Here is a 9,525-nt window from a genome sequence, read left to right on the forward strand (position 1 = left end):
GATTTTCCTTAAGTTGCGAGATAATTCTTCTATTCTTGCGCAGTTGTTCCACCATATTCTCTAGCAGCTTCAGCATTAATATATACTAGTTTTTATGAGCTTGTTAGAGCTCCCGATTTTTAAATTATAACCTATTTCTTGTTAAATTTAGGAATATTCTTAAATTAAATTTTTGGTAAAAATAGGATTTTGGAAACTGTATAAGTGATTTGCATGTTCGTCAAGTTTTTAGCTTTAAAGTTTTGAAAATTGCTTATCAACAGCAGTCATTTGTACAAATAGCAATCCAATAGTAGGTAGAAGAAATGTAAGTGGCGTTTCCAGGATAGTATGGCACAGGTAAAAGAGTCCATCAATCAGGATATAACCACTCTCATAATATGGCGTCTAAGCCATTATGCCTGAGAGGAATTGTTCATCCCCCAGAATTGGTAATAGACGCATTTTATATTCTTCTAATAATTCCAAAAACAATATGATTTTGGAAATAAAGTTATGCTCAGTGGAAGGAGAAGTCGTTAATTAAATGAGCTCACGGAGAAGGCTTTTAAACCTTCTTCCACTGCCCTATTACACCCCTACGGTGCTTTGTCTCATCACTGCATAATTATTCCCATTCAATCTCTTAATTCAACAAATAATGATTTAATACTTGAAACTCTAAACAGATATTGTTAAATATTTTCAAGGGCTTCAGTGTGTGTAACAATCAGATCATTGATAATTAAATCTCACTGAAATCCGCTAAGATAATTTAATTTATCATCATAAGCCCCTACTCAATTAAAACAATTACCATATCAGAAGATGAATCAACTAATACAGGTTTTAAAACAAAATCTTCGAATCGTTGCAAATTTAACATAAACATAAAAATATATTTCAAAAAATACATTTTTTTGTTAAAAAAAACAAATAAGGATGAAAAAAGAGTGTGCTCAGACAGCCAAGGATTTGTCTTCAACCAAAAGGGATTGAATCCCCAGGATCAGAAACTCTAGTCCACATAATTTGCTTCCTCACCACACACATATTTAAGTAAAAAAATAAATTATAAAAAGAGATGAATAAAGGAAAAACGAAGTTGAAAATACAAAATCACATGACAGAGGAACTGAATCGAGAATTAATCTTAGCTAGAAGGAAGAAGGAGACCAAGCAAACACCAATACCAGAGAAAGGCCAATGAAAGATGTATAGGAGAGGATATGTATATATAGGAGGAATCAGTATTAGACGCAGCTAGGGTTTTGTCTAATTTGGGGCTGGGTGGACTTTCGCTAGGGTTTTGAGGGAATTCAGATGGGCCTGTGGAAATACGAGCTGCGTCTGGAGTTTGGATTGCCATTTAGTTGTTGGGTCAATTGGCTTCGCAGCACTGGGCCAACAAATTGCAGAAATGTGACATCGTCTTTAACTTTTGACTCTCGCTTGCCCATAAGCAGAACTTCAATGTTAAAAGTGAAAAGTACTGCCCATGAAGCAAGGGAGAGACGACGACGACAACAACAACAATAACGACGACCTAGTAAAATTTCACAGGTGGAGTCTGGGAAGGGTAGTGTGTACACATACCTTACCTCTGCCCTGAGGGTGTAGAGACGATGTTTCCGATAAACCCTCGACTCAAGAAAACGAAAAGAGACAATATATCAGTACCATCAACAAAAATCATATAGAAAATAATAACAACATCACAAGAACCAGTAAATAGATGGAAAGCAAAAATAAAAACCAGTAAATAAGGCCCGACACTAAAAAAAACGGAAGAGTAGTATGAACACAACATTGACCACTAGCAGTCCAAGACAAAATCCTATTAGACTAGCCTCACACTGATACGGGTTAGAAATATGCTCAACTACCTTCTAACCTACAACCTTAATGTTCGACCACCACAGCTTCCTATCGATGGCCACGTCCTCGGAGATCTGAAGCCTCGCCATATCCCGCCTGATCACCTCTCCCCAATACTTCTTAAGCCGTCTTCTACCTCTCCTCAGACCCACAAACGCCAACCGCTCGCACCTCCTTAACAGAGTATATGGGCTTCTCCTCTGTACGTGCCCGAACCATCTGAGCTCCGCTTCCCGCATCTTGTCATCCATGGGAGCCACACCCATTTTCTCTCGAATATCTTCATTCCTAATCTTATCCATCCTAGTATGCCCGCACCTCCACCTAAACTTCCTCATTTATGCTACTTTCATCTTTTGGATAAGTGAGTTCTTAACTGGCCAACACTCAACCCCATACAATATAGCCGGTCTAACCATTGCTCTATAAAACTTACCTATAGAGCGGTGGTTAGACCACTCAAGTGAGAGACAATACTTGTTAAACTTGAAGTTCTACCTATGAGGCAAGCGTGGAGCAAAAATACAAGATCATCCTCTTTGAGGGTTATTTGTATACTTTACCTACACTAGACGGCCTATCATTCAAGTATATTTTGGATTAAAAAAATTGCGGAAATTTGATACTTTTTGGGGTGGTTTTTAAATTTTTACACTCGCTTGGCCCATGAGCAGAACTTCATGATCAAAAGTTAAAAGTGTTGCTCATGGGGCAAGCGAGGGCAACACTTATTAAATTTGAAGTTTTATCCATCGGGCAAGAGGGAACAAAAGTTAAAAGATCATCCACTTTTGAGGGTTATTTGTGTACTTCACCCTATTTTTGACTTACCATTCATATTTTGACCCCGTTAAGAAAAGATTTGATAAAATAGTCCCCATCAGAATTTTAAAGCTCAGTGCTAGGATTTTAAAGCATGCTGCCAGATTTTTCAATTTTAGCAAGATGCTTCAAAATTGAGATTTTTACCTTCTTATACACTATTTGAAACCTTATTACCCTCCCTACTCAAGTTTTAATTTAATTACATGGTCATATACAATTTATCAATTATATACAAATAAGTTTTAAATGAGTATCTCTTTATATTAGAAATTGAATAAGGAATATCAGTTATTTCCTTATCCCTTTATTATTGCACATCCTCTCTTTCCGTCTCCCTCTCTTCATCTTTCTTTCTCTCCCTCTCTTGCAAAGCTTGAAGATTCACTTCGCTTTAGTTGGTCATATGCTCTCTCTCTCTCTCTCTCTCTCTCTCTCTCTCTCTCTCTCTCTCTATATATATATATATATATATATATATATATATATATATATATATATATATATATATATATCTTGCAAAGCCTGAAGACTCATAAGGAATATCAATTTATGATTTGAAAAGACGAATGCTCAAGGAAGTTAAAATTGCAAAGCCTGAAGATTCACTTCGCTTTTGTTGGGCTATAATATATGCGGAGACTTTAATCTCTCCTAATTCTTTGTAGGATTATAAATTTTGAATATGTTTGACTCTCCACCGTTGACAACCATTAAAAAATTTTGAAGTTTTGAAATCGAATTTGGGTTTTCAAAAGCCAATATTTGTTTGGATTGGGTATTGTTGCAAACAATTGGGAATATTATTTGGAGTTTATATCTCAATTTTGAGGGTATTTTGGTAAAGATTAGACTTGATTTTGGCTGAAGAACACATGACATACAATATACTTACGAAATTGTAGTAAAGTTGTATTATAATTGTATGTAAGTTTTATTCTGTTGTAGTTATACATATTTTTTAATTTAAATGTTGTATGAAAATTGAAAAATAGTTGTATAATGTATGAATCGTTGTATAAAATTTTTATTTAAATTATCAAAACTATCTTTTTACATAAAGTTATTGATATGTATCAAAATTATATTAAGAGAGTAAGACTTGAATGGAATTTAGAGAGGAAGAAGCACACACCACAGACAAAATATATACGAATCAGATATAAAATATATACAAAAGATATATTGTATAAAATTTGTATAAAAATTGTATTTAAATTATATGATAGTGTAGCTGTATTTAACTATGTAGAAATAATGTATGAAAGTTGTAGATAAGTTGTAAATAAATTGTATGAAATTTATTTTTACTATGTATAATGTCACGACCCAAAATTCATTAAAGTTCGTGATGGCGTCAGACACCGCCGTCAGGCAAGCCAAAAATAAATACTTGATTTTTTTCTCATTTTAATATTTTTAAAATTATATTTTCCTTCGATTAAATAGTAAAATATGGAATTCATAGTGTAAATAATAATATTCTTAATAATTTCAATACATAACAACCCATAATCACCCCAAAACCCGGTGTCACAAGTACATGAGCATCAACTAGGAATGTAAAATAAAATACAGCATCTGTCCGGAATACAAATTTGGACAGGAGAAATATAAATAATCTGAAGGAGATTCTGCCGGCTGCGGGTCGTAATATGGAATGCAGCTCACGTAAGTCCCCGCATGCATACACGCTTCTGCTTTCACAAGACCACTAGTCACATATGTACCTGCACAAAAATGTACAGCAAGTGTAGTTTGAGTGCGTAATCAACGTATACCACTAAGTATCTAGCCTAACCCCGGAGGAGTAGTGACGAGGGTCGACATCGACACTCACTAGTGGTCCAATAACATCATGTACAGTAAAGAGGTAAGTAAATATGAGGCAGAGTAAATAAATGAGATAAACAAGTATAAATCACGTGGTACAAATTCCCCTCTTTACGAGGAACTCAAGATCTCCATTAGAAACTCCCTCCTTAACCGGAGCATATATATATAGATTTCCCTCCTTAACCGGAGCATATATATAGATATAGTGGATCTCATCAGATAGATTTTCATAACTCAAATCGGGAAAACTCACAGATACACTGGCTTCTTGCCAAATATTACACACGATTCCATGAGGATGTGATATAGGAAATGCCAAGGCGTACGGCCCGATCCAACATAAATATTTAAATTGTGCATTGCCGAGGGTCAAACGGCACGAACCATAGATGTATCTATCAAACTGCCGAGGCGAACGGCCTGCTCGCATGAGAGTATGGTACATAAATCTTGCCGAGGCAATCGGCCCGATCCCTTAAGAGTTAAATACATAATCCAGCCGAGGCGAACGGCCCGATCCCATAAGAATAAGAAGCTTTGACGGATCCTTGACCCCACTCACGAATAAACGTGCCAGTTGTAATTTCTTTAACAAAAAACTTTCAATAAAATATATATATCATGGAAACATATCGTAAGAGGAGTAAAACTATTCAGTTACTAATCATGAACTCGTGAAGTCTCTACAATAGCAATTCTAGTCTCAAGTAGTAATGTAAAATTAAGGAATTTAATAGGCGAGAGACTGCTCAAATAGTATATCTATAGCATGACGTGAACCTAAGCCTACCCGAACAATAATATGAATGTAGCTATGTACGGGCTCTCGTCACCTCGCGCGTATGTAGCCCCCACAACAAGTAGCACACATCAATATACAACACCTAGGGGTAATTTTTCCCTCACAGAGTTAGACAGGAGACTTACCTCGCTCCGAAATTTCATAACCAGCTCCAAATCCCTCTAACACATCAAACCGTTTCCGTCGCTCCAAAACTAGTCAAACAATGTGCAAACCAATAAAAATATACTATAATACTCATAACAATTCAATTTAGACAAATTCCCAAATCCGCTCGAAAAGCTGATAAAGCAACCCTCGGGCATGCGTGCCCGGATTGCGAAAATTTTTGAAGATAAACATTACCCATAACATTACGAACTCAAATATATGATTTATTCTCAATTCTATGCCCAAAATACGTGGTCAAAATCCAAAAATACCAATTTCTAGGTTTTTCTTCAAAGTCCCAAATTTCTACTAATTTTCATGCTTGAATTCCTTGTATAAATCTTGTATTTAACTCACAACACACGGGAATCACTTACCTTGACATATATTATGAAAATCCCTCCTTGAAGCTCTCCAAAATCGCCCCAACCAAGTGAAAAATGAGAGAAGAAGAGCCAAATCTCGCTCATTAAAACGATTCTGCCCAGCAATTTTTCGCACCTGCGGTGCCTTGGCCGCATGTGCGGTCCCGCACCTGCGACAAAATCCTCGCAGGTGCGCATTTCCCTTACCTGGCCAAGCTCTGCATCTGCGGACAAAAGGGACCGCTTCTGCGAGCCCATTCGCTCCTGCGACTACTGCTCTCGCACATGCGGTGGCTGGGCTGCCCTCACTCTTTCGCTTCTGCGGCTCGTGGCTCGCACCTGCGGCTGGCCAAGCGCAGGTGCGATTATGACGGCAACTGGGAGCTTCAGTTGTTGCTCCCAATTTCCAACTTGGTCCGAGCCTTGTCTGATTGCCACTCGGGCCCCCGAGGCCCCGTCCGAACATACCAACAAGTTTGGAATCATAAAACAGACTCGCTCGAACCCTCAAATCACGCCAAACAACATCGAAATCATGAATCGCACCCCAATTCAATCTTAATAAATTTTAGAACTTCAAACTTCTACATTCGATGTCAAAACCTTTCATGTCACGTCTGATTGACCTCAAATTTCGCACAAATGTCACATTCGACATTACGGACCTACTCCAACTTACGAAATCAGAATCCGACCCCGCTATCACAAAGTCCACTCCCGGTCAAACTTTCCAAAAACCTTCAAATTTCTAACTTTCGCCAAACGACCCCGAAATGACCTATGGACCTCCAAATCCACTTTCGGACGCGCTCTCAATACCAAAATCACCATACAAAGCTATTCCCAAACTCGGAACCCCAAACGGACATCAATAACATTGAAATGTACTTCAAACCGAATTTATGAAATTCTTCCAAAACTCCAACCTTCCGCAATAGGCGCCGAAACGCTCCCGGATCATCCAAAACTCGATCCGGACATACGCCTAAGTCCAAAATTATACGAACTTGTTGGAACCTTCCAATCCCGATTCCGAGGTCGTTTACTTAAAAAATACACTTTAGTCAATTTCTCCAATTTAAGGCTTCCGAAATTAGAATTGTCTTTCCAAATCAACTCTGAACTTCCCGAAATTAAATTCCGACCACGCGTACAAGTCATAATACCTGAAGTGAAACTACTCAAGGTCTCAAACCGTCGAACGACATGCTAGAGCTCAAAACACGGGTCAGGTCATTACATTCTCTCCCACTTAAACATATGTCCGTCCTCGAACGTGCTAAGAAGTGCTCTTGAGTTATCCAAAATTATTGTTTAACACCTCGTGCACCAACCCGTGCTACCACAACCTAGTTGAGCACATTAGCTCGAGCAAATCTGAAGATTCTCCCTTTTATTTAGTTAAATAAGCCTTAGTGCCGAATTCCAACATCCGGAATTCTCTACCAGGCCTGTTTCCAACATACAAACACCGTATCAATCACTACACACTGCACCAAACACGATTGTATACCCTTACTGAATTCTTACCATGCACCGCGTAACTCATTTGCCTAAGGTAATATTTCCAAGGCACAACAACTAAAATTTCCACTGACCCGAAGCCCGTAGTGTCCCTCACGACCAATTAAGCCTTGCTTTAATTCTCGTAATACTGCCACGACAGAGAAGACGTGTAGAACTCATAACCACCTGTCAAATTACAATTTGTGGTGTCTCTCCTCCCGACAAGAACCATTACCTCATTTTGGACTGAATAACAATATTTACTCTTTAATATGCTTCATATAAATCTGATCGCACTGATCCCAGGTCCAATAATCTCGTCTCACCCAATACAAGTTGCTCAGGCAATATGCCACCTCAGACACTGCCAAAAGTCTCATATAATGCCACCATGTAACAACAATCTAAAACTCAAATGTGATACAGAAGGAAACGAACTCTGGGAAGATCTACTCAACCCACGTAACTAATTTATACAACGGAAAAGATGTTATGAACCTTCCTTAGGAAATGAGAAGCAAAACACACAATAATAGATATGGGAAACTGTACTCAATGCCACACTATTACGGCGTGCAACCCGATCCACACATGATACCGTTGCGGCGTGCAACCTGATCCAACCATGATACCCGTGGAGGCATGCCACACGATCCAAACAACATATCTGTGGCGGCGTGCCACCCGATCCAACCATATACCCATGGCGGCGTGCCACTCGATCCATATATAATAATCTAAAGAAAACACGCACCGAGCCATAACGTTTATACTCACGAAATGCCCGAATATCAATCATAAGCACGCCAAATGCATAATACAAATCCTGGGGAGACGGGTAGCGTCACGTGCTATAAAACTCAAGCACAACTAAGGTGCGATATATGATCTGCATCTGGAGAGCCATCTTGCTCACATAACACCACAAACTATACGGGTTCTCAATACAAATGCGAATAATCAAACCGCCTCATAACCCACATGGCACAATAAAGACTACATGGAAGGGCCGATAAAAGAAATATCATCCAAGGCCTGAAGACCCTTCCGAAAATAACGCTATGCTGAAATGAACACATCTGGCATGATATAGAGCCCACATTCACATTTAGATCCATCCATGGACCCCAAGTCGATTCTGATCGTACCACATTAGGCTAATAACCTTTCAAGGATCCAGAATAAACTTTTTTTCCCATGACACACAAAAACAACCGTCAAATCCGGAACAGACTTCCACAATGCACAACCAAATGAACCGAGCGCCCTTCAGGCATAAATTCTCACATTAGCGATAGTACCACAATCTCCATACTTGGTTTTAAATCTTTAATCAATCAAGTGACTACATGTCACACTTATACAATCTTCCCATGGGATACACTCCCACGACCTTCCGCACCAGGTAACAAGTTTGCACGTCCATACCACCGGCCACACTAGTGCTGTAAAGCAAATCAAGAATCCGCGATCAGTACGTAAAGCCTCTTATACATAACACCAATCTCGGGTAACTCTAAAGACAATACCAACTTACTCTAACCATTTGAATCCCTTCCTACTCATCTGAGATCTTGACATTCTTGTCGACACCAAACTGTAACCTTGATCCTCAGCTTCCAATTCCCATGCCGCTCACTGCACTTAACGTGCCACTACGCGAGAGTACAAGAATTTCATTATAACTCCTAAACCACTAATAGAATAAACACTTCATCATATAGAAACCTTTCACTTAACTCATTTCAGTAGGACCATTGCATCACATGACTGAATTCCCATAACCGCAGAAAATACAATCCTCAAGTAGTGGTCTAAAGCACCATAACTCTTTCGGGACCCATCTACACAAAACATGCCATAATACTCGAATGCCTCCAAATAAAATCAATTACGGTGGTCGTCAAGCCTCGCACGTACCGCCACAAATCATATGTATAACTTAACACGCTGAAGGAACTGATCATTGCCACCATCATGCCAATTCAACCATTGCTAACCGATCCGACTTCTTCTAATTTACTCTGGACTTGCCTTAGGAATACTAATAGCTATATTCAAAACATCATGAACCCAAATCCGCACTTATCCTAAGTGACCTTATTTCACGAGACCACATTGTCTCCAAAACCCACGAACCATCTCATACCCTCCTTATGCGCACATTCACATCTTCAACTGGTACAC

General features: G+C 38.8%; 4 non-coding genes across 4 annotated transcripts; all 4 read right to left on the reverse strand.

Moving 5' to 3' along the window:
- Nucleotides 1–303: 303 nt before the first annotated feature.
- On the reverse strand, nucleotides 304–433 carry LOC142174176 (small nucleolar RNA snoR80). Its single transcript, XR_012703522.1, has one exon. It is a non-coding gene; the product is annotated as a small nucleolar RNA snoR80 (small nucleolar RNA).
- A 61-nt stretch (nucleotides 434–494) lies between these two features.
- Nucleotides 495–606, reverse strand: LOC142174158 (small nucleolar RNA Z152/R70/R12). The gene has a single exon (XR_012703501.1). It is a non-coding gene; the product is annotated as a small nucleolar RNA Z152/R70/R12 (small nucleolar RNA).
- An 82-nt stretch (nucleotides 607–688) lies between these two features.
- LOC142174155 (small nucleolar RNA R11/Z151) lies at nucleotides 689–775 on the reverse strand. Its single transcript, XR_012703496.1, has one exon. It is a non-coding gene; the product is annotated as a small nucleolar RNA R11/Z151 (small nucleolar RNA).
- A 155-nt stretch (nucleotides 776–930) lies between these two features.
- LOC142174154 (small nucleolar RNA Z157/R69/R10) lies at nucleotides 931–1,032 on the reverse strand. The gene has a single exon (XR_012703493.1). It is a non-coding gene; the product is annotated as a small nucleolar RNA Z157/R69/R10 (small nucleolar RNA).
- Between the last annotated feature and the right edge of the window lie 8,493 nt (nucleotides 1,033–9,525).

The sequence above is a fragment of the Nicotiana tabacum genome, chromosome 2 (assembly GCF_000715075.1).
Source record: "Nicotiana tabacum cultivar K326 chromosome 2, ASM71507v2, whole genome shotgun sequence".
Lineage (NCBI taxonomy): Eukaryota > Viridiplantae > Streptophyta > Magnoliopsida > Solanales > Solanaceae > Nicotiana > Nicotiana tabacum.